We start from the raw sequence: 26,167 nt of genomic DNA on the forward strand, positions 1-26,167 counted from the left end.
TAGAGTGTTGGGACAGTAATCGAAATGTCTCCGGTTTGAATCTCGAGCCGACAAGGTGAACAAAATATGTTGATGTGCCCTTGAACAAGGCATTTAACCCTAGTTGCTCCTGTAAGTCTCTCTGGACAAGAGTGTCTGCTAAATTACTAAATTGTACAAAAATGGGGGAGGGCAGTAAAGACAGGCCTGTCACTGGATTACAGGGCCTGATTTACTATGTAATACTGCATGTGACAGACATCCGTCATCTAGGCATCTGTCTCTACAATTAACCTGACCTTGAGTTCTCCCTTCAATCCACCATTTGCTTTAATCACTGTGTGTAGATGTGGGGTGGGGGAGGTGTGTATAAGGGTGTAAATGTAATCTGTTTGTGGAGAAGACCATCTTCAACCTGTAATGACACAAAGGAATCAGCCATCGTCATTATCAGTGAATCAGACTGGGCCCTCAATGAACCTGTACCTCTTTATCCTAATGAACCTGTACCTCTTTATCTTAATGAACCTGTACATCTTTATCCTAATGAACCTGTACCTCTTTATCCTAATGAACCTGTACATCTTTATCCTAATGAACCTGTACCTCTTTATCCTAATGGACCTGTACCTCTTTATCCTTATGAACCTGTACCTCTCCATCCTAATGAACCTGTACCTCTTTATCTTAATGAACCTGTACCTCTTTATCCTAATGAATCTGTACCTCTCCATCCTGATGAACCTGTACCTGTCCATCCTAGTGAACAACTACATATTTATCCTAATGAACCTGTACCTCTCCATCCTAATGAACCTGTACCTATTAATCCTACTGAACCTGTACCTCTCCATCCTGATGAACCTGTACCTGTCCATCCTAGTGAACAACTACATATTTATCCTAATGAACCTGTACCTCTCCATCCTAATGAACCTGTACCTATTAATCCTACTGAACCTGTACCTCTCCATCCTAATGAACCTGCACCTCTTTGTCCTAATAAACCTGTACCTATCCATCCTAATGAACCTGTACCTCTTTATCCTAATGAACCTGTACATCTTTATCCTAAAGAACCTGTACCTCTTTATCCTAATGAACCTGTACCTCTTTATCCTAATGAACCAGTACCACTTTATCCTAATGAATCTGTACCTCTTTATCCTAATGAACCTGTACCTATTTGTCCTCTAATGAGTATGTACCTATTTATCCTAATACACCTGTACCTCTCCATCCCAATGAACCACTACATCTTTATCCTAAGGAACCTGTACCTATTTGTCCTCTAATTAGTCTGTACCTCTTTATCCTAATGAACCTGTACCTCTCCATCCTAGTGAATCTGTACCTCTCCATCCTAATGAACCTGTACCTCTCCATCCTAATGAACCTGTACCTCTCCATCCTAATGAACCTGAACATCTCCATCCTAATGAATCTGTACCTCTCCATCCTAATGGACCTGTACCTCTTTATCCTAATGAATCTGTGCCTCTCCATCCTAATGAACCTGTACCTCTCCATCCTAGTGAATCTGTACCTCTCCATCCTAATGAACCTGTACCTCTCCATCCTAATGAACCTGTACCTCTCCATCCTAATGAACCTGAACATCTCCATCCTAATGAATCTGTACCTCTCCATCCTAATGGACCTGTACCTCTTTATCCTAATGAATCTGTGCCTCTCCATCCTAATGAACCTGTACCTCTCCATCCTAATGAACCTGTACCTCTCCATCCTAATGAACCTGAACATCTCCATCCTAATGAATCTGTACCTCTCCATCCTAATGGACCTGTACCTCTTTATCCTAATGAATCTGTGCCTCTCCATCCTAATGAACCTGAACTTCTCCATCCTAATGAACCTGTACCTCTCCATCCCAGTGAACCACTACATCTTTATCCTAATGAACCTGTGCCTTTTTATCCTACTGAACCTGTACCTCTTTATCCTAATGAACCTGTACCTCTCCATCCTAGTGAACCACTACATCTTTATCCTAATGAACCTGTACCTCTTTATCCTAATGAAACTGTACCTCTCCATCCTAGTGAACCACTACCTCTTTATCCTAACGAACCTGTACCTCTTTGTCCTCTAATGAACCTGTACCTCTCCATCCTAATGACAGGCCTCTCAGGCCAATTGCTATTTCAGCCTGCTATACATACATACGCACGCACACACACACACACACACACACACACACACACACACACAGAGATAATCGTCAGGATCACATAATCCACTTTCTAAAATATTTACAAGGTTAATCTAGAAAACAAGGCAACAAGGCAGAAAATGTACTTTATTCTACGGTTTAGGATATTCACTTGGCAGATCTAGAAAAAAAATTAGAGGGAAGAGAAAAACATGGGGAAAAAAATAACATGATCATAGGCTGGCAAGGGGAAATGTCTTGTATAAATCGCAGGCTGCCAGACAGGAGTATTCATGGTGATTTAAGGAAGAGGGAACACGAGGGGTGTCAAACCATGATGTATTTCCCTCTGCCTCGCACATAGAATATAAATCACAGAAAAATATCTCAACCAAAATCTGACTGTGGAATTTATTTTTCTATATTTATTTCGACCCAGGAAGAGTCATCTCTGTGTTCATTGGAGGGGAAAAAATGGCAAATTAGTGTTTTGAGATTGTCATTGTTTTAAGAACAGTTGATGGCAATCTGTAGACAATGCAGTCCTACTGCATTGTAAAACTAGAAGCAGAATGTTTCAATATTTGAAGGGACAATTCCGTAACCTTATGAGGGATACTATGCTACACGTCATCCTACACATCATACTATGCTACACGTCATTATATGCTGCTACCTTCTTGGCCAGCTCTCCTGTGCAAAAGAGACTCTGTGTCTTAATGGGCTTTTCCTGGTTAAATAAAGGTTAAATAAATAGAGTAAGGGCTACATGACACTGTCATAACAAGGACATAACATATGTCATAACCAGTCACAAGTTCTCTGTGTGCATTGATTAATATTTCAATCCTATCTGGTGTGATTCTGTCCAGGAGACATCCATGGCTGGCTGGTCCCTGACAGAGGCGGATGGGGAGGGGAAGGTGTGGCCCACCCCAAGCAGAGACAGAGACTGGCCCCAGACACTCAGCAATAATAACCTGGAGGCCAGGAGACACCTTCCTGCTGTCTACTACTGAAACGCGCCTGGAGGGTACCTGAGCAGCAAGGTCCGCACACAACAGCCCTCTTTCTCTCTCACATACACTCAAACGCGCACACACACAACTGTATTGTGCGGTCTTACATTGTCATTATACAAGGATGATCTGTGCTCTGCTGTACTGAAGTATAACACAGCTGTTGTGGTCTTCTGTTGCATTCATTGTGTCTTTTAACAGATTATGTACTTTTGTACTCTGAAGTTGTACTATTTATTTATGGAGTTTATGCAAGGGCTTTTTGTATATTGTTTGTATATTAGTTTCTTATCTTTTCTCCTCATAGGCTTTGCATGTCTTCCCATCCTATTGTCTCTAACACATTCTATTCCCCAGCAGTGCATTCTGGAGGAAAACAATGCTTCGATCCATGAACTCTGTAATAATGTATTTTTCTCTAACAAAAGTCTTCAGGCATCAGGGTTTACTCTGCTCTCCCTAATGTCAAAAGGCACGTCATTATGAGCTTTATATAGGGGTCCACAGCAGCGAACTAACGTGTGTGTGTGTGGCAGTCGAGCAGGATTTCAGTTAAAGGATCAGACACTGAAGCAGAGAATTATCTCATGCTAGCGTGGCGCTCAAAGCCCAACACAATTACTCCTGTACATCCGTGGTGCCATGTTTCATCCCATGAATTATCACCATTGTGACATGCATTAAAAGTGACTCATTTCTAATGAAAAAAGAGAAATTGTTGAATTTCGTTCCAGTTCCTACCAACGTCTATGACTGCTCATGAGTCTCATTCTGTATAACATGGCAAAGGATGACTGACAGTTTTGGGCTTTATGTTTGGTTTATATATGTGGGGAGGCTTGTTGCGGTTTACTATGTCCTCTCCCAATAGAGTTTGTATCACTGTTGAGTTAGAGTTCTGGAGATTGAGGTAACACCGACCAGAGTACCACCACACAATGATTAGAATGAAATGAATACAATCTAGTCCTCAAAAAGAAAATGACAGCTACAGTGCCTTCAGAAAGTCACACAATACCCCATAACGTCAAAGTGGAATATTTTTTTTTCTTTTGAAATTTGTATACATTTGTATAAATTAATTTAAAATGAAAAGCTGAAATGTCTTGTCAATAAGTATTCAATCTCTTTGTTATGGCAAGCCTAAATAAGTTCAGGAGTAAAAATGTGCTTAACAAGTCACATAATAAGTTCATGGACTTTGTAGCAATAATAGTGTTTAACATGATTTTTGAACGACTTCTTCATCTCTGTACCCCACATATTCAATTATCTGAATGTCCCTTTGAGCATGGTGAAGTTATTACTTACACGTTGGATTGTGTATCAATAGACCCAGTCACTACAAAGATACAGGCATTGCTAAAGAGGAAGGAAACCGCTCAGAGATTTAACCATGAGGCCAGTGGTGACTTTAACACAGTTACAGAGTTTAATGGCTGTGATAGGAGTAAATGGAGGATGGATCAACAACGTTGTAGTTACTCCACAATACTAACCTAAATTAGATAGTGAAAAGAAGGAAGCCTGTACAGAATAAAAAATATTCCAAAACATGCATCCTGTTTGCAATAAGGCAATAAAGTAACCTGCAAAAATGTGGCAAAGTAATTAACTTTGTGTCCTGAATATAAAGCGTTATGTTTGGGGCCAATCCAACACAACACATCACTGAGTACCACTCTTTAATATGATCAAGCACGGAGGTGGCTGCATCATGTAATGGGTTTGACATTGGCTAGGACTAGGGAGTTTTTTAGGATAAAATAAATGGAACAGAGCTAAGCACAGGCAAAATCCTAGAGAATCCTGGTTCAGTCTGCTTTCCACCAGACACTGGGAGACAAATTCACCTTTCAGCAGGACAATAACCTAAAACACAAGGTCAAATGTACACTGGAGTTGCTTACCAAGATGACATTGAATGTTACTGAGTGGCCCAGTTACAGTTTTGACTTAAATCGGGTTACAAATCTATGGCAAGACTTGAACATGGCTGTCTAGCAATGATCAACAACCAACTTGACAGAGCTTGAATAATTAAAAAAATAAATAATGTACAAATATTCTACAATTCAGGTGTGCAAAACTCTTAAAGACTTACCCAGAAAGACTCACAGTTGTAATCACTGCCAAAATTTATTCTAACATGTATTGACCCAGGTGTCATGCCCTGACCTTAGAGAGCCTTTTTATGTCTCTATTAGTGTGATTTGGGTGGGCATTCTATGTTCTGTTTTCTATGTTTTTGTATTTCTATGTTTTGGCCGGGTATGGTTCTCAATCAGGGACAGCTGTGTATTGTTGTCTCTGATTGGGAATCACACTTAGGCAGCCTTTTTCCTTTTTCTCCAGCAATGGTCCCCAGTCCAGGGCCCGCAACGAGGCGACGGTCTCCAGTCCGGAGCCTCCAGCGAGGTCTCCAGTCCGGAGCCTCCAGCGACGGTCCCCAGTCCGGGGCCCGCAACGAGGGTTCCCAGTCCGGGGCCCGCAACGAGGGTTCCCAGTCCGGGGCCCACAACGAGGGTTCCCAGTCCGGGACCCGAAACGAGGGTTCCCAGTCCGGGGTCCGCAACGAGGGTCCCCAGTCCGGGGCCCGCAGCGAGGGTGCCCAGTCCGTGGCCCGCGGAAAGGGTCCCCAGTCCAGGGTCGGCGATGAGGGTCCACGCACCAGAGGCACCACCAAAGTGGGGTGAGCCACAGGTGGAGCGGGGTCTGAGTCCCGCACCAGAGCCGCTACGGACCCTCCCTTATGGGTTCAGGTTTTGCGGCCGGAGTCTCCACCTTTGGGGGGGGGGGGGTACTGTCACGCCCTGAACTTAGAGAGCCTTTTTATGTCTCTATTTGCTTTGGTCAAGGTGTGATTTGGGTGGGCATTCCATGTTCTGTTTTCTATGTTTTTGTATTTCTATGTTTTGGCAGGGTGTGGTTCACAATCAGGGACAGCTGTCTATCGTTGCCTCTGATTGGGAATTATACTTAGGCAGCCGTTTTCCCTTTTGTCTTTGTGGGAAGTTTTTTTTGTTATTTCTTGTTTTGTTGGCGACATTTTAACAAATAAAAGAAAATGTACGCTCACCACTCTGCGCTTTGGTCTTCCTTGAACGACGGCCATGACAGCAGGATTTTGAATACTTATGCAAATGAGATTTTTCTGTATGTATACTTTGTCATTATGGGGTATACTGTGTAGATGGGTGAGAAAAAAATCTATGTAATCCATTTTGAATTCAGGCTGTAACACAACAAAATGTGGAATAAATCAAGGGCTACATGTATGAATACTTTTCTGAAGGCACTGTATACATTCACTTGTTCGACAATCAGCAAAAAAGTAGCATCTTAAACTGCTGCCAAATTTTGTAAGTACTTCCTGACCACGTCCACCTCTGATGGTGACAGATTTACAGGAGACAGTAAAACCTATAAACCTGCATAAAAATCGCAGATGAACTTTTCTCTTTAGAAATCTCCACGTGTTGATTGACTATTGCCCTGGTGCCGAGGGCTGCCTCCTTGCCTTCCCCGGCCGAGCAAAGTGAAAGGAATAGCACCAATTACTGCAGCTGCCTCTTCACTGAGTTGTGTCCTATCACGGGTAATAGACTATTATGATGATAAATGAACCCATCTCGACAGCGCTTGCCTGAGTACACACTTCAGCACTTTCTCCCAGTGAGGAACGGAGCCATTACCACTCGTCTTCAGATTGACAAGGCCGACAGAGCAGCCTGCGCAGAGAGAACCAGCACACAGGAGAATATGCATGAGTGGGTGCCAGTGATAGTTTTACCCATATGAATGTATTTATTTACTATGTGTGTTTGGCTTCCTTTGTTGTACGAGGTAGTCCTTTCTGGGGACCTATAGACTAGAGACTGAGAGAGTGCCACTTATAGGATGCTATCGGAGCTCTGAATAGACACTGTGCTCCTCTGTCCCACTTGAAAGTAGAGAGGAGGATATTTAGCCACTCCAAGCCTGTCCCAGACTGCAGCTCCAGACTGCATGCTGTAGTTAACACTGTGATCGGGCCTCTATTCCCTCCACACTGCAGGGGGAGAGGCTGCAGGGCACACACAGCCTTATTCCCAGGCTATGCCACTTATGTAAATGTCCAATGAAGTACAACAAGGAAGCCTCCAAAGTTTCCTCCTCATTCAGCGGATACTGGAGTAGATCATCTTTTGTTGATACAAATATTGCATTTTTAGCTTTGATAGAGCTCTATTAAAAAGATATTGGTTGCTTAGAAACAACTTAGTCCAGTGTGGCTCAGTTGGTAGAGCATGGCGCTTGCCACGCCAGGGTTGTGGGTTTTATTCACAGGACAGAAATGTATGCACTCTGGATAAGAGGGTCTGCTAAATGACAAAAATGTAATTGTCAGATGCTGTGTGTTTTCTTATACAGTACTTGCCAAATATTTGAATAATACTCCAACCGTTTTAGTACATTTCTTAGTTCTTATGATTTAACCCAAATACTTCCCAAAAACATGGTGGAAATGTCTCCATAAAGCACAGCAACACAAACACATGGTTACAGATGGACAAACAAGCAGAGAAATTCTTGCAGCTTTTGAGGCAGCATTAGCCTTTGTCCCAGATGTGTTCACTTTGGACCGTCTCATTCGGGCCACTAAAAGTGTTTCCCAGATGTGAGTGTTTCCAAAACCTAGTTTTGGTCCCCCATCATCACCCACTATGCACAAACTAAACAGGACCCCATTTTGTAGGCAGTCAGAGGCTCTGAGCAGAGCCCCCTCTTTGTAGCTGTCCTGTGAGTGGCCGGTGGGAAAACACACATTGATGCTTCCTGGATATTAAAGTCAACAGAGCTAGGGCCCAGGGCTCGTAATAGGGGAGCAGATTTGAGGATCCCGGTGTCATGGTGAGACTTGTTTTAAGAACCCAGTAGATGGATCGAAGGTCTGTTGTTTATTTTCTGAAATGTGGGCGCTGATCACCCCCTGCTTGCTCTCTCTACCACTCTCTATCTCTCTGTCTCTCTGGGCATATTTGTTGTGGGATGGCTAGCCACTCTGGCTTTCTGTCTCTGTCCTAACACGGCCTCCCCTGTGATCTATAAAAGTGGATCCTAACTCCAGAGTCCTCTCTTCACAGGCCTCTCTTTATTTGTCCTATAACTCAATGTGTCCTCATGTAGCAAAACACACGTTTTTTGATTGTTCAGAATCAGCCATGGTGCTCCAGTAGGATTGTGAGATATACAATTTGATCCTGGACAAAGAGGTCCTACTGCGACGTAGATGGTTTATTGATGTGAGTGTCCTGATAGGAGTGCTTTTGATGCTACTAACAAGAGGATTAGATCTGTCTCATTAGTGGTGTGTCTGACGCTTGTTGTTGCTCCTTAACAAAAGGTTAGATTTTCTCTGCTCCTCCCACCAACAATGCACTTCAGCTTCATAGACCAGCCCCTTTGTTCCACAAAGGTTGAGGTGTTCTCAGTGTGAACTGGATTTCTGTGAGTTAAGAGGTTGTCATGACATTATATTAGGACCTGCAGTCTGTACATGACTCACTTTAGCCCTTGTTTATCTCGCTTCCTGTGTACAAACAAATAATGCTGTATTTCAACGCTTCTCTGCATTCATTTTGCCAGTGAACCATGGTTGGGAACATTTTTATTAATCTATGTTGGTTGTCTGCACAGCTGTGCATGAGTCATATCACAATAATACATGCATAGACATCAATGATGCCAAAACACATGATGCCAAAACACACATTAAAAGAGCTCTGGCTCTGGTGCATGTGGCTCCCTGCTGTTGCTGGTCTCCTAACCAGGGGATGATGGTGCTGGTAAGGCCCTGAGTTTTCCCTGACCACATGATCTGACCTGGACAAACTGTTATGGACAGAGCTACAGCCTAGGTAGGTCACATGCTCGGACCTGGACAAACTGTTACAGACTAGGCAGATCACATGATCTGACCTGGACAAACTGTTACAGACTAGGCAGGTCACATGATCTGACCTGGACAAACTGTTACAGACTATGGAAGGTCACATGATCTGACCTGGACAAACTGTTATGGACAGAGCTACAGCCTAGGTAGGTCACATATCCTGACCTGGACAAACTGTTACAGACTAGGCAGACTAGTGATTTGCCCTCCAGGTCTTAGTCAAAGGTTCTCCATGGTCGGAAAACAACAGGGCCTTTTCATTGAACACATCAGCACCCCCAGAGCTCCCTGTTATAGCCTCAGCAGGGGGCCAGGAGATAGAGTGGCTCAATAGCACCAAGATGAGAGGGCCCCTTTCTAGCAGGAAAAACACAACACACATGTCTGCTTTGTTTGGGGAGCTGGAGCAGCCAGAGGAGAACATAGGAAACATAGAGAGAGAACAAAGACAGATAGACAAATCCAAAGGAGGCGGGGGAGGATAGGCTGTCCTAGATCTGAGAATGTGTGCTCAACTGTACCAGACAGACATTTTGGGAATGCAGTCATCATTCGAACAATCACACACTCCTAGTTGTGGCAAATAGACGTCCTAATCTTCAGGAGCCCAGTGCCTGTAAAACTGTGTCCATCTTTAAGGATCTTTGTTTTAAAACTGTTTGTAATGCATCTGGCGAGTACAGCCTCTTCAGTATTACTCCCAGGCATGGAAGTGTGCCACTATAAAACCTGTCCCTTAACGCTCATTACACACCGCTCGTATTGTCACCGAAGAGGTGTGGAGATTTGTTGGTGGTGTTGGGTCATTTCATACTCCACTGGGATTTAAAGGGGACTCTTGATCATTTTCAACTTTATATCCCGGTTTACTAATACAATAACTCCTATAACCCTCACTATACATGTACTGCATGCCTAATGTCAGTCCTTGTCTTTACACGCTATTACATTGTTAAAGTTCCTTTGATGGTGGTAACCCATTTACATCTATGCAGCGCATGTTAGCATACTGTTGCCTTGTGTTTGTTTACACATCTCCGCCTATGGAGGATGTCTCATATGATATGAGTTTCATATGACGCAGGAGAGAAAGACCAGGATATCAGGGTTAACTCTGCTCCTAATGTCATCATAGGGGTAAGTGTATGTAGCCTCATAAGCATGGACATACAACTACACTGAACAAAAATATAAACGCAACATGCAAGAATTTCAAAGATTTTACTTAGTTACAGTTCATATAAGGAAATAAGTCAATTGAAATGAATTCATTGGGCGCTAATCTATGGATTTCACATGATTAGGAATACAGATATATGCGTCTGTTGGTCACAGATACCTTAAAAAAAGGTAGGGGAGTGGATCAGAAAACCAGTGACTATCTGGTGTGACCACCATTTGTTTCAAGTAGCACGGCACATCTCCTTCGCATAGAGTTGATCAGGCTGCTTATTGTGGTCCCACTCCTCTTCAATGGCTGTGCGAAGTTGTTGGATATTGACGGGAACTGGAACGTGCGGTCGTAAATGTCGATCCATAGTATCCCAAACATGCTCAATGGGTGAAATGTCTGGTGAGTATGCAGGCTATGGAAGAACTGGGACATTTTCAGATTCCAGGGCAGATCCTTGGAACATGTGGCTGTGCATTATCATGCTGAAACACATGGTGATGGCAGCGGATGAATGGCACGACAATGGGCCTCAGGATCTCGTCACGGTATCTCTGGGCATTCAAATTGCCATCGATAAGTGCAATTGTGTTCATTTGTGTTCATCGCCACCATGGGGCACTCTGTTCACAACGTTGACATCAGCAGACCACTCGCCCATACAACGCCATACATGCTGTCTGACATCTGCCCAGTACAGTTGAAACCGGAAATCATCCGTGAAGAGCACCCTTCTCCAGCATGCCATTGGCCATCAGAGGTAAGCATTTGCCCACTGAAGTTGGTTACGACGCCGAACAGCCGTCAGGTTAAGACCCTTGTGAGGACAACGAGCATGCAGGTGAGCTTCCCTGAGACGGTTTCTGACAGTTTGTGCAAAAATTATTTGGTTGTGCAAACTCACAGTTTCATCAGCTGTCTGGGTGGCTGGTCTCAGATGATCCTGCAGGTGAAGAAGCTGGATGTGGAGTCCTGGGCTGGCATGGATACATGTGGTCTGCAGTTGGACATTAATTCTCGTAAATTCTCTAAAACGATGTTGGAGCTGGCTTATGGTAGAGAAATGATCATTAAATTACCTGGCAACAGGTCTGGAAGAAACCTGGCACCATCCCTACAGTGAAGCATGGTGGTGACAGCATCATGCTGTGGGGATGTTTTTCAGTGGCAGGGCCTGGGAGACTGGTCAGGATAGAGCAAAATACAGAGAGATCCTTGATGAAAACCTGCTCCAGAGCACTCAGGACCTCAGACTTGGGCAAAGTTTCACCTTCCAAAAAGACAACGAGCCTAACTACACAGCCAACACAACACAGGAGTGGCTTCGGGACATGTCTCTGAATGTCCTTGAGTGGCCCAGCCAGAGCCTGGACTTGAACCTGATCTAACGTCTCTGAAGAGACCTGAAAATAGCTGTGTAGCAATGCTTCCAATCCAACCTGACAGAGCTTGAGAGGATGTTTAGAGAAGAATTGGAGAAAATCCAATTGTATTTGTCACATGCGCCAAATACAACAGTGTGAGTGAAATGCTTACTTACAAGCCCTTAACCAACAATGCAGTTTTAAGAAAATACCCCCCCCCCCCCCAAAAAAAAAAGTGAGAGATAAGAATAACAAATAATTAAAGAGCAGCAGTAAATAACAATAATGGGGCTACACAGGGGCTACTTGTACAGACTCAATGTGTCAATGTGCGGGGGCACCGGTGTCAAGGTAATTGAGGTAAATATGTACATGCATGTAGGGTTATTAAAGTGGCTATGCATAGATAATAACAGGGTAGTAGCAGCAGCATGGGGGGTGCAAATAGTCTGGGGAGCCATTTGATTGGATGTTCAGTAGTCTTATGGCTTGGGGGTAGAAGCTGCTTAGAAGCCTCTTGGACCTAGACTTGATACTCCAGTACCACTGCCGTGCAGTAGCAGAGAGAAGTCTATGACTAAGGTGGCTGGAGTCTTTGACAATTTTTACGGCCCTCCTCTGACACCGCCTGGCATAGAGGTCCTTGATGGCAGGAAGCTTGGCCCCAGTGATTTACTGAGCTGTGCGCACTACCCTCTGCGGATGTGTTGTTACCTACCCTTACCATCTGGGGGGTGGCCAGTCAGGAAGTCTAGGATCAAGTTGCAGAGGGAGGTGTTAAGGTGTTAACTCCCAGGGTCCTTAGCTTCGTGATGAGCTTTGAGGGCACTATGGTGTTGAACGCTGAGCTGTAGTCAATGAATAGCATTCTCACATAGGTGTTCCTTTTGTCCAGGTGGGAAAGGGCAGTGTGGAGTGCAATAGAGATTGCATCATCTGTGGATCTGTTGGTGCGTGGGGGAAATTGCAGAGGGTCTAGGGTTTCTGGGATAATGGTGTTGATGTGAGCCATGACCAGCCTTTCAAAGCATTTCATGGCTACAGATGTGAGTGCTATGGGTCGGTAGTCATTTAGGCAGGTTACCTTAATGTTCTATTGCACAGGGACTGTGGTGGTCTGCTTGAAACACGTTAGTATTACAGACTCAGACAGGGAGAGGTTGAAAATGAAACCAAGCCATGAGCAATGTGTGCCAAGCTTGTAGCGTCATACCCAAGAAGACTCAAGACTGTCATCACTGCCAAAGGTGCTTCAACAAAGTACTGAGTAAAGGGTCTGAGTACTTATTTAAATGTGACATTTTAGTTCATTTATGAAATAGCAAACATTTTTAAAAAATACTGTTTTTGTTTTGTGATTATGGGTATTGTGTGTAGCTTGATGAGGGAAACATTTTTTTTAATCAATTTAAGAATAAGGCTGTAATGTAACTAAATGTGGAAAAGTCAAGGGATCTGAATACTTTCCAAAGGCACTGTACATTAGGTTAGCTGCCAACAAGAACTCATTCATAGAACAAGTGCTAAAATAGAGAATGTCGGTCCAAGTAATGTTGATTCTGATTGGCCCAGACTGATCATGAGACATGTCCCCCTGCAGTTCTAAAGATACTTTAGCATGGAGGATGTTTCTCAAAGTAGACTTTAATGCTTTTTACAAGCGCTCTGTTGACAAAGCTGTATCATCAAACATGACAGCAATGGATGCATGTATATTTTTTATAATATAACCGTATAACAAACACTGTTCATTAACATGAACATATAATGGTCCCCAGAGAGCTTTGCATCTAGTCAGTTGGTCTAGCTCCATACTATACCATGCCTCTGCATTAGTTTGTGCAGCACTCAGAAGATACACTACATGTCCAAAAGTAAGTGGACTGCTCATCGAACATCTCATTCCAAAATCATGGGCATTAATATGGAGTTGGTCCCCCATTTGCTGCTATAACAGCCTCCACTCTACTGGGAAGGCTTTCCACTAGATGTTGGAACATTACTGCAGGGACTTGCTTCCATTCAGCCACAAGCATTAGTGAGGTCTTTGCACTGATGTTGGGAGGTTAGGCCTGGCTCACAGTTGGCATTCCAATTCATCCCAAAGGTGTTCAATGGGGTTGAGGTCAGGGTTCTGTGCAGGCAAGTCAAGTTCTTCTACACCAATCTTGACAAAAAAATTCTCTATGGACTTCAGCTTGTGCACGGGGGCATGGTCATGCTGAAACAGGAAAGGGCCTTCCCAAACTGGTGCCACAAAGTCGGAATCACAGAATCGTCTAGAATGAAGATTTCCCTTCACTGGAACTAAGGGGCCTAGCATTGGGGCAGGTAGCGTTCTCCTGGCATCCTCCAAACCTGATGGTGAAGCTTGATTCATCACCCCAGAGAATGCGTTTCCACTGCTGCAGAGTCCAATGGTGACGAGCTTTACACCACTCCACCAGACGCTTGGCATTGCACATGGTGACCTTAGTCTTTAGGCTGTTTCCTGCGGCTGCTTGGCCATGGAAACAGTTCTTGTGCTGACGTTGCTTCCAGTGGCAGTTTGTAGTGACTCGGTAGTGAGTGTTACAGACTGTTTTTATCACTTGGCTGTCTCGTTCTGTGAGCTTGTGTGGCCTACCACTTCACAGCTAAGTCTTCGTTGCTGTTTCCACTTCATAATAACAGCACTTACAGTTGACCGGGGCAGCTCTAGCAGGGCCGAAATTTGACAAACTGACTTGTTGGAAAGGTGGCATTCTATGACGGTGCCACGTTGAAAGTCACTGAGCTCTTCAGTAAGGCCATTCTACTGGCAATGATTGTCTATGGAGATTGCATGGCTGTGTGCTCGATTTTATACACCTGTCAGCAACAGGTGTGGCTGAAATAGCCAAATCCACTCATTTGAAGGGGTGTCCACATACACTATATATATACATATATATATATATATATATATATATATACAAAAAAGTATCTCACAACAAAGGCTTTCTGATGTCTATCCGATTGTCACAAAAAAAGGATTTGTTTCGTTTGATTAATATAGGTATGGGGGTCCCAATCGCACGCTGCTCTGACAAAAGGTCTGCTTCATTATCTGCTCCTCACTGGTGAAACGGTCAATAAAAGCGGAACCTCCCCACTGTGTTTTATTGTCGCTCACACAACTTTGCCGAAGCGGTGTGCGAAGCAATTAAATGATTTATTTTAGCGTTGTTTAATCATCCCTGACATGGAGGAGATGACCTTGGGAGTGATGCGCAACACACACTCTTTCTCTGTCGACCGTTCTCTCTGTTGTCCGTTCTCTCTCGTTCGTTCTCTCTCTCATCTTGGGCTATTACGCTAGCGAGGTGTCCTTTTATTGACCCTCCATCGTGGACCAGCGGTTCATCTGTCGTCGTTTTCATCTTCAGTCAGCCGAGTGCGGTGACAGGATTCATTCGCTGTCTTTTGTTTCTGTGTGATCCATGAGGAATGTGTTGTAGTTTTCTTCCTGTGCTCTGAAGGAAGGGACACACACACACACACACACACACACACACACACACACACACACACACAGTCGCGGACACAGTCACACACACACATACAGATGATGGCATTCAAAACCCAGCCGCAGCCACACAAATGCGGTGTGCCATTGGTATGTATGTTCTCTTGCCCTCTTTACAAAAGCTGGAGAACTCAGATCATGATTACATCCTTTGAGGTTATCCTGAATAATGAGTTTATCCAGATCTGAAAACCAGCAAGAGAGCCTGCTCTCTAGTGCAATCAGTGATCAAATGCTCTTCTAACAACTCAATGTCAACCTTTTTCAATCCAAAATATGTGTCACGTTCTGACCATCGTTCGTGTGTGTTTTCCTTGTTTTAGTGTTGGTCAGGACGTGAGCTGGGTGGGCATTCTATGTTGTGTGTCTGGTTTGTCTATTTCTATGTTTGGCCTGATATGGTTCTCAATCAGAGGCAGGTGTTAGTCATTGTCTCTGATTGGGAACCATATTTAGGTAGCCTGTTTGGTGTTGGGTTTTGTTGTCACCAGATAGGCTGGTAGGTTTTCTCACGTTTATTGTTTTGTTAGTTTTTTCATGTTCAGTTTCTTCATTAAAAAACATGAATAACAACCACGCTGCATTTTGGTCCGACTCTACTTCACCCAAAGAAAACCGTTACAATATGCTATGTTTACTGATTTGGTGGATGATTTTTGAGGAGGTTGGTCAGAGATCCCTCTTCAGCTTCAGTGCGTATTTGTTATACTGGTGTTCGTACATGACTGTTTGAATTATGAGTCTGAGAGAGCGATATCCAGCCACACTAGTGTCAGACACCTAAGCTTAGTCACTGGGTTTTATTCATATATTGCAGAGAGGAGAGCACTTGTCCTATGTGATATGGGGGAGGAGCCTGGATGTATGACAGGTCATTATTGATAGTTAAACACTGCTTTGCATGTAGACTCCATTTATTCAGTGCCGTTGCCCATAAAATTGTAATTTCCCAACAGCCACTGGAATAGTAAATAAGCAGGCTGGATGAATAACATCTGATAATCCTCCCTGATGATTCCCACCAGTGTGTTTAAAGACTTTACCCTTAAAGTTTACCTGGCAATGCTTCCATTAGCTGTACTCTATCAGCAGACTCTCTCTCTCTCTCTCTCTCACATAGACATATTTCTCTATTTCCTTCGAGCTCACACCTACACATAAATTACTGTGCTTACACTGACAATAACTCACGCACTTATTGAGTCGATGGACAATCTGGACAAAGACAAGTTTCGTATTAGGAAATGTCACTCTTTATACAATGTAGCTATTCATGGTGTCTCTCAATAAAGTATTATTCATGTGTGACACCCATGCTTCATTTATGGCCAATATTGACAGCCAGAGCCTAGACTTAGCATTCTGGCATGTGGATACAAAATACATGCACCAACATGGATGCTGTCTCTCAAACGAGGGGTGGAAAAAGAGAGAACTGACATGTATCATTCATTTTTTTCCCCTGCAACTCTGGGTCTTTTTGTATCTGTCTGTTCTTTTAAGTTTATAAAATAATTGCATACTGGTATTTTCTACAAGGGACAGTACCTATACACCTTGTGTGTGTTCAATAAAAAACATTTCAGCAACAAGACCAACTTTTTCATCTCTTGCAGAGCAGCGGGATAAAAATGATTGACAGTTGATTCAGTCTGCCGGTGTACCCTTTTTTAGGAGAGCACAAAAATGATTGTGCTCTACCCTGACCACTTTGAGAATCAGGAGACAGGCTTGCCTGTCAGCATGAGGGACTTCATGATGGCTCTAACTAATGTGAGCAGCGTCCTCATCAGAGCCTCACACAGCAATGAGCGGGTCGCCATCTACAGGTAACCATACACACTGCACCCTCCTCTGTTCTGTTCCACACTGATCTGATCCTGCATCTGCTCTTTGGCACAAGAAGCCAAAATCAGCTGGGGTTTTCTGTGGTTGATGTTATCTGTATGTTAAAGAGGGCATCGTTATGAGGTCTGGCATGATATATTGGAGAGATGCTTGGGATTATTAGATGTTTGTTTTTGTGTTCTGTGGTCATGTTTTACAACAGTTGATTTAGTGTGAACTGGATTATTTTTATGTTGCCATAAACCACCACTTTTCTAATAATGCTCTTGTGCTGTTGGTGTGTCTATCCTATCCTGACCAGACTCCATTCTGTCAGTCTGGAGGTGGCCAGTAAGTTGTTCAGAAGATGACCAATGCCGTGTAGATGTGTCACTGTGTCACGCCCTGATCGTAGAGATCTTTTAATTCTCTATGTTTGGTTGGTCAGGGTGTGACTCGGGTGGGAAACTCTATGTTCTGTGTTTCTATGTTTTGGCCTGGTATAGTTCTCAATCAGGTACAGCTGTCTATCGTTGTCTCTGATTGGGAATCATACTTAGGCAGCCTTTTTTCCTTTTGTATTTGTGGGTAGTTGTCTTTGTTAGTGGCATTATAGCCAAAGTAAGCTTCACGTTCGTTTTTGTTGTTTCTTGTTTTGTTGGTGACATTTATATTAAAGAAAAATGTACGCTCACCACACTGCACCTTGGTCCGGTCATTTCCAAAAGTGGTTGTGTGAGAGTGGCTCTGCTGGTGTGTCGTTGTCACTTCCGCTAATTGTAAAGTGTGTGTAGTTTGTCAGTTTGGATGTGTGTGTGCATGCTTATGCGAGTGTGTCCGTAGGTGACTTGTAAGTGTAAAGAGAAGCTGGTGTACAGGTACAAATACAAAGAAGTTTTTGCTATTGCAGCAATCTGTACTCTCGGTTAAAAACGGTCTTTTCTATTAAAAAAAGCGATGGGTATTGATTTCGGCATGTGGCGTTTTGTGCTGACTCAAGCAAATGTGTGTGTGCGGGGGAGGGAGAGGGGGAATGAAATAGAATGCACGGTTATCATCAAGTCTTTATAGGTGACGGAGAGGGAAGGAGCGCTAGATGTGACCTCAATGAATAACAGCGGTGGCATTCTGTGAAGTGTGCAGGGCTCCCGGCTCAGTACTAATCCTTTCTCCCTCAGCAAAACCATTAAACGCCAAGAGAACTAAGAAAAATGCTGCTTGAGGTTTCATATCCCCAAATCCAACAGCATAACCTTTCTAGAAAGGGTAAAGCGGAGGTAAATCCTCATAGTATTCGTATTGATGATTGTTTTATACTCTCTTCACCCAATGCCCAGGGGTCTAATATCTATCTATTTATACAGTATAGTATGTGTTGGTTTTTAGGTCCTTCATGCTTTTCTCTTGTGCTTTGTCTCTGTCCTTATCCTTTGAGAAAAACATCCTGGCTGTTCTATGCTCACCATTGTGCTCTTCCTGTATGTAGGCATTGCTTCAACTAAACAAGTCTTCCTGTATGTAGGTATTGCTTTAACCAAACAAGTCTTCCTGTATGTTGGTATTGCTTTAACTAAACAAGTCCTCCTGTATGTAGGTATTGCTTTAACTAAACAAGTCTTCCTGTATGTAGGTATTGCTTTAACTAAACAAGTCTTCCTGTATGTAGGTATTGCTTTAACTTGACAAGTGTTTAGTTAATTATTGTGAGCGTTTTCACCTTCTCCATTGGCCCTTCTCTTTCTTCCTCTCTGCAGAGGTATAACAGGGTAACACTTCTTGTTAACAACAAAGTCAGTATAGAGGGAAAGTGCAGAGCGAGATGAAACACAGGGCATGTTTGTTATCGTTGTCATTCTCTGTCTGGTTGTCTTTAGCCTTATGAGAGCATTTTTGGAGCGATGCCTGACAGTGTGTTGTCTTATCTGTGTCCACGAGAGCATTGAACAGAGTATGAACGGAGCGTTGACAAAAGGACAGAGAAAGGCATTTCTTTTCAATGCTATTGTGACACTTGTGCATGCCCCGTTCTCCTACTTGAAATTCAAACTAATGTTTTGCTTTTGGATTTGTGTGTGTGTACCTACTCAGATAAAAACATACATTTTTTTTACCTCAAGTTGCTTACCCCAATTAATGCTATTTATTTAAAATTCACTGAAGATGTGTTTAAATTAGTTGGGTTGAAGATCTGAATGTAGCATTTAAAATTCAAATGTAGTCTTACTATTCCTGATGCATTTCTAAACTGACAGAACGATGTTACAATTTTCTCTCCAACTGCAGAAAGCACTTAGTTCAGCAACATTGATGCATTAATTACGTCTTTGAAGGACTAATTATAAACCCTAAACAACTTATGAGGCGAGACAATTAAACTCCATTTCACTGGCAATTTTTTTTTCATTTATTTATTTTGTTTTTCCCCTGTAGCTTGGAGACAGTTGATTTGTTTTTACATTGTTGGCTTTTTATTGGTCTACAAATTGGTATCTTTAAACTGTCAAGATTCTGTACTCGTATTTTCATAGTCTAATAATGATATGCCTTGGTGAGTGTTTGTGTTGCAGATGTGTTCGTCTGGGCATCGCAGGGTTAATAGCAGTGTTTTCAAAGGAGTTTGTGAACACTGCGACTGCCATGGCCATTCCACGATGTGATGACATCACTGGACAATGCTTAGTAAGTAGGGGTGCGGGGGGGGGGGGGGGGGGGGGGTGAGAAGATGTTGAGAGTTCACATGAACAATAAATCTGACCTTCTACACTGTATTTTCACATTTCAATTGGCTAGAATAATCCTCTTATAACAGATTTTTTTCTGAATTTATATTGACTATCTAACACACAGGTACTAGTTCCTGTCAGTCACAGAGATCTCAGAACTGCATTCCACTGAGTTACTTAAACATGTTCCTTCCTTCCTCTACCAGTGGACACAACACCTGATATCACCACTTGGAAATGTATAATAATGATATTTTCTTACGTGTAATGCTCCAAGTGTTGTTAATCTCACCCTTGGTAACTGTACTATTACCACTGTTAAATCCAAATAGCATTGATTTTAATGAGGATATCAGAACTCAGGATAAAAACCAGATGCAGACAGCTAGAATCACAGATGTGTCACGTTCTGACCTTAGTTCTTTTGTTATGTCTTTGTTTTAAGTATGGTCAGGGCGTGAGTTGGGGGGGTTGTCTATGTTCTTTTTTCTATGATTTGGGATTTCTGTGTTTGGCCTGGTATGGTTCTCAATCAGAGGCAGCTGTCAATCGTTGTCCCTGATTGAGAACCATACTTAGGTAGCCTGGTTTCACTTTTGAGTTGTGGGTGTTTATTTTCTGTGTCAGTGTTTTGTTCCACACGGAACTGTTACGGTTTTGTTTTTTCACGTTGTAGTTTATTGTTTTGTTCAGTGTTCATTATTCTTATTAAAAAACTAAGATGAACACTTATCACGCTGCGTATTGGTCCAATCCTTGCTACTCCTCCTCAGACGAGGAAGAGGAAAGCCATTACAAGATGTTTATTGACCCAAACAGGGGGCAGGCAAAACACAGGTCAAGGGCAGGCAGAGGTCTGTAATCCAGGGCAGAGTCAATAAGGTGAAGAAAAGCAGGCAGGCTCGGGGTCAGGGCAGGCAGAGGTTCGTAATCGGGTCAGAGTCAGGCAGGTACAGAACGGCAGCCAGGCTCGGGGTCAGGGCAGGCAGAATGGTCAGAACCGGGGCAACTAGGAAACAGAAACTTGAGGAAGACGGGAAAACACGCTGGTAAGACCTGACAAGACGAATTGGCAACAGACAAGCAGAGAGCACAGGTATAATGCACATGGGATAATGGGGAAGATGGGCGACACCTGGAGTGGGGTGGAGACAAGCACAAAGACAATTGAAACAGATCAGGCTGTGACAGAGGATTAAGCCCCCACCTGAAGAGACTTGCTGGTTGGACCCTAACCAGGATTAACTTTGCTATCGTATTGGCTTTCTACCCCTCCTTTCATCTCAGCCTGTGTTATGATCAGGGCTTTAGAGGTAGAGATAGATCTCAGCCTGTAGCCTGTGGAGTTTTTTCATGACTCTGTGTTCAGATAGACCTGAGTTGTGTAGATGGCTGTGTCCCCGGGGCCGGAGGCCAGCCTCAGCTGTCTGTCTGTCCACATCCTGACAGCTAGCTAGCTCTCTCTGACCTCTGTACACCCTCACCTCTCTCAGCTTCCCCTGGCAGACGCCCAACACTGCCTCAAACGCTACTTTCAGACATCAGACTAGACCTGCTTCAGTATGAAACAGACAGTCTGCTAGAACAGTGATGGGATGTTTTATTTATTTTTTATTAAAACCATTATTTAAGCAGGGAAGTCCCATTGAGACCAAAGTCTGTATTTCACAAAAATGCACCAAATTCAAAATACATGATGATGATAATGAAGCAGTGATACAAATTACACAAATAAAGCCATGAACATGAGAAATACAACAACACAAACTATGAAAAATACGTACATTCACCTGAAAAGATTGACCAATACCCTAAAATACAGAAAGGCACTCACTAGTCCAATCGTAAGATATTCAGAAATGTACCACAAGTTTGCAGCGCATAAAAATTAAAGGCTGTTCTACCTAAACCGGTAGGACAGAAGGAATGTCAATAGTTAGCCATTCCTGTGAATGCGTAAGGTATTTGGCACTTCTGTAGGTTAGCGTTCCTGTGTCAGGTGTGGTGTCTATGATCGACTATTCCCCTGAGACCTACCGCTGTCTCCTCCAAGGCCGGTTGGTGCCTGTGAATGATGCCATGATGTTGAGTTAAACCCTGGTTGAGTGTGCCCTCCTCCTCCTAGGTAGTGTGCCTTCCCCCAGCTAGGTAGAGTGTGCCCTTCCTCCAGCTAGGTAGAGTGTGCCCTTCCTCCAGCTAGGTAGAGTGTGCCCTTCCTCCAGCTAGGTAGTGTGCCCTTCCTCCTGCTAGGTAGAGTGTGCCCTTCCTTCTGCTAGGTAGAGTGTGCCCTTCCTTCTGCTAGGTAGAGTGTGCCCTTCCTTCTGCTAGGTAGAGTGTGCCCTTCCTCCTGCTAGGTAGAGTGTGCCCTTCCTCCTGCTAGGTAGAGTGTGCCTTTCTGACTGGCTTTTATAAAGGCTCTCAGGATTTATCCCACAAGAGATCTGTGCCAAGCAAGTCTGGGGTTTATAGGTAGAGCCAATACACAAACTCACACATTTACACACTAAAACACACACACACTTGTACGTGCGCATACACTAAACTGCGTGCCCACCCCTCCCCCGTAATCAAGAAATCTTCTCTATGCTGGTGATTATGCTGAGTAGACATCTGCAATTGACTCAAGAGCGTTTAGTCTTTATTGGGTCTGACGAGGCGTGGAGCTGAAAAGAAACAGCTCTCATTTTATTAGCGGTGCATTACCGGAGTTTGGGTTAATGCCAATCTGTGGGGAAATGCATTATGTTTAATTTGGCAACATCAGACTCACAAAGTCTCGGTCAATTATTCACCGGACCATCCCTGTCAGACAGACACTATGGAAAGGAGACTGTAGATTTTCTTTGTAGATTTTACTCAAATTTTGTCAATTGTTCATCCAGGTTTGCTGCATTGCCAATCAAGTACAGCTGCTACTCAAACTAATTATGACAATACACCAGATTATTACTTGGAAAAGCTAGTTTACAGTGGATATATTTATGTATTGGTATTGTTCTAGAAATAAATTGCCAAAGTGCAGTTGAAACAATAACAACGTGGACACCCCACCACTATTTTGGTAAAAAGCTTATGGATGGGGCTGGAGAAATGTAACCGCTCTCAAATTCCTATCCAGATCTATGGATACAAGGACTGACCATTGATGATATCGCAGAGATTTATTTGTGGCTATATAGTCTTTGTTACACATTTATGTTCTTTACAAACATTGGAGTAAAACAAGTTTATATTTTGGGTTCTGATGGGGTACAACAGTTAATCTAAGCTCATGAGGCTTTTATAAGATATATTCTTCAAGAACCGATGGGTACATACTGTATCATTCATTTATAAGTCAGGAAATGTATGTAGCAACAGCGGATTGGCCCTTTAAAGAATGGATTCATTGATTTGCTGTATGTTAACCCTATAAACCTAAATAAATTACTGTACATTCCCAGGGCTGTACTGACCACACCACCGGATTCCACTGTGATGAATGTATCCCTGGATTCCATGGCGTAGCTAACAAGAGAACGCCGAATGACTGCCAGCCCTGCGCCTGCCCCCTCAACATCCCGTCCAACAAGTATGTCATCACTTGTCATATGGAAATAAGTTAATACAGCACTTAATCAGAACCCTTATCTAGCCACACTGACCTCTATCTATAATGCATTATCATCTTATAATAGCTTTTATTTTCTCATCACGACACTAATCCTTAGTCACTTTAATGTTTTATTTAGGGCTGATGGTGCTGTCGACTAGCTCTGTTGTTTTTCCACAATGTTGAGGTCGCTGACTTGCAAACAGGGCCAGAGACAATCGCTTTAGTCAAGCACTGGTAACTGGCGGTAATCCCCTGGTGGTCAAAGTGGGGGCGGCACGCCCCGGTGCCAGGACTGGAGCAGCAGCTTAGTGGGACGATGGGTTTGTTGATACGAGCTTCTTTTCTTTTTCTTCTACTTCCTGTTTCTATTGCTGAAAAACATTGCCGTTTCAGCCCCACCTGCCATGTGGACCCGCGAGGGGAGCTGATATGTGACCGATGGCAGCCGGGGTACATGGGAGCACACTGTGACAGGTGAGTGTCCCAGGCTTCTGTACCCACAGACAAAGGGAGTTAACCCTTGTAGAAACAATTATATCACAGCCTAAATCCAGTTTACTTGAGCCGTTCAGGGACCTTTTGTTAGCTTTGTGCTGTTGTTTGGTATTGGTAGATAACCTGCTTTTCCAATGGGTTGTAATCGTTTCTCACTTAGAAATTAAATGGGAATGTCTAAGCATCTTTATGTATGTCTGTACATAGGTTATAAAGTAAAACACTTGAGTAAATGAGGGAAACACGGTATATTTAAAGCAGGTGCATCCACACAGGTGTGGTTCCTGTGTTGATTAAGTTCCTGAGTCAATTAACATCCCATCATGCTTAGGGTCATGTATAAAAATGCTGGGCAAGACATTATTTTGGATACCATTGCTATGCCCCCATAGGAAGAAAATGCCCCCATCCACAGGGCACGAGTGGTCACTGAATGGTTTGATGAGCATGAAAACGATATAAACCATATGCCATGGCCGTCTTAGTCACCAGATCTCAACCCAATTGAATGCTTATGGGTGATTCTGGAACGGTGCCTGAGACCGCGTTTTCCAATACCTACAAAACACCAAATTATGGAATTTATTTCTCGTAGAGGAATGGAGTTGCATCTCTCCAATAGAGTTCCAGACACTTGTAGAATGCCAAGGTGCATTAAAGCTGTTCTGGCCCGTGGTGGCCCAATGTCTTATTAAGATGCTTTATGTTAGTGTTTCCTTTATTTTGGCAGTTACCTGTATGTAGGCCTATTTTATGCTCTGCTAAATCAAAATCAAACAGGAAGCCATGTCAATAGGTTATAGATAGACCTAAATTAGTCTAAATCATATTTAATGTAATTATATATGGATCACTTCTAAGTTGATTATGCTCATGACTATTGGCAGTTTATATTATGTATTGGTCTGTAACTGGTGGCTAGTGGATTTTATAGTTATTCATTACACATGCATGTCAATAGCAGACCCATATGCCACTGTGGTCTTTTCTGGTTTGTCTGTTGATTTCAGTTGCCATACGGTACTGTTTGGCTATAAAAGCGTAGAGGCTGCAGAGGGGTTCAGTTGATGTTTCAAAGTGCTGGGATCTTTCCCAGAGGTGTCAGTAGACAAAGGACCATCCTCTCTGGAGCAGCGGGACGATTGATCACTTTGCAGTCGATGCCCACATATCTGTTCTGAGGTCTCTTGATTTCATTTGCATCATAAATACATAGATTTCTCTGCCCCTCTTTCTCTATTTTTCTCTCTCTCCCTCTCTCTATCTCATGCTCTGTGGGGACAGAGGGATGGATGGTTGGTGCAGTATTTCTAATTGCTGTGGGTGTGGGTTTGCTGCTGCAGGGCTGAGATGGTGGTGAGGCGGCACCCCTCTTTATGACCCATGCTCTCTGACAGATGGAGACAGGCTGCTGTGGGCATGCTTGCCATCCCTGTGCCACGCTGCCTGGCAGATGCCCGCACTGCTCTGCTCTTGATCTATAAAGTGAGAGAGTCCAGGTGGGGCAAGGAGGGATTTGGGTTCTGTGGGTCATATGTGGGGACACAAGCCCATTTAGGCTGCTGACAGACAGGATGGTGCCTCATCTATCATGGCTGCCTAAAACAGGGGGCCTAAGGCCTGGGTCTCTGAGAGCTGGTGAAGTGAAGGACGTTACAGAGGCGTGCTATCAGAATGTCCCTCTTCACACCTAGACCTACAGTACCTCTCTCTAGTATAGTCAGAGTGAACTGAACCCTGGAAGTGGAGCACTGTCTGCCTGATAACAAGGGACGCTCTGCTGCAGGACCAAGGAGGGTTAGTTGGTAATAATAGCTATCACCTCAGCACCGTCAAACTACTGCAATCCCTGAAAACAAATTGGCAGTCGGAGCTAAAAGAGGCGTGTGAAGAGGTCTCTAACCCGCTGGGAGGCCATACTGCAGGGGCCAGGAGTACATTCAGTCAAGTGCAGAGTTGCCAGTAATAAGGTTATTGATTTTGGGGGGAAAAGTCTATCCAGAGAGCAGGGAAAGAGGGTTCACTTCAAATTTTTTGGAAGCTGATCTGAGTGGGCAGGAGAACACATGGAAGCTGTGGAAGAGAAGACACAACAGTATCTTGGCAGTCGGAAAGATATATAGGCACTGCTTTCAATACATAGACACAGACCACCAAACCTGTGCCTCTTCTCTGTCTGAGTCTCTGAGCTCTCGGAGACATTAGAGTTTATGTATAGCTTGTCGGTGGGTGGGCATGGGCACCTGATGCACCAGGATCTGTCAGATAGAGCGGTGTGTGTTGCCAGGTTGGGGTGAGAACGTTTCCTTTTTTAAAGGGGGCTGCTTGGGGCCAAGAGC

General features: G+C 43.6%; 1 pseudogene; it reads left to right on the plus strand.

The window, feature by feature from the left end:
* Window positions 1–26,167, plus strand: part of LOC110529202 — a 162,296-nt pseudogene that overhangs the window by 49,012 nt on the left and 87,117 nt on the right.

The sequence above is a fragment of the Oncorhynchus mykiss genome, chromosome 8 (assembly GCF_013265735.2).
Source record: "Oncorhynchus mykiss isolate Arlee chromosome 8, USDA_OmykA_1.1, whole genome shotgun sequence".
Taxonomy (NCBI): domain Eukaryota; kingdom Metazoa; phylum Chordata; class Actinopteri; order Salmoniformes; family Salmonidae; genus Oncorhynchus; species Oncorhynchus mykiss.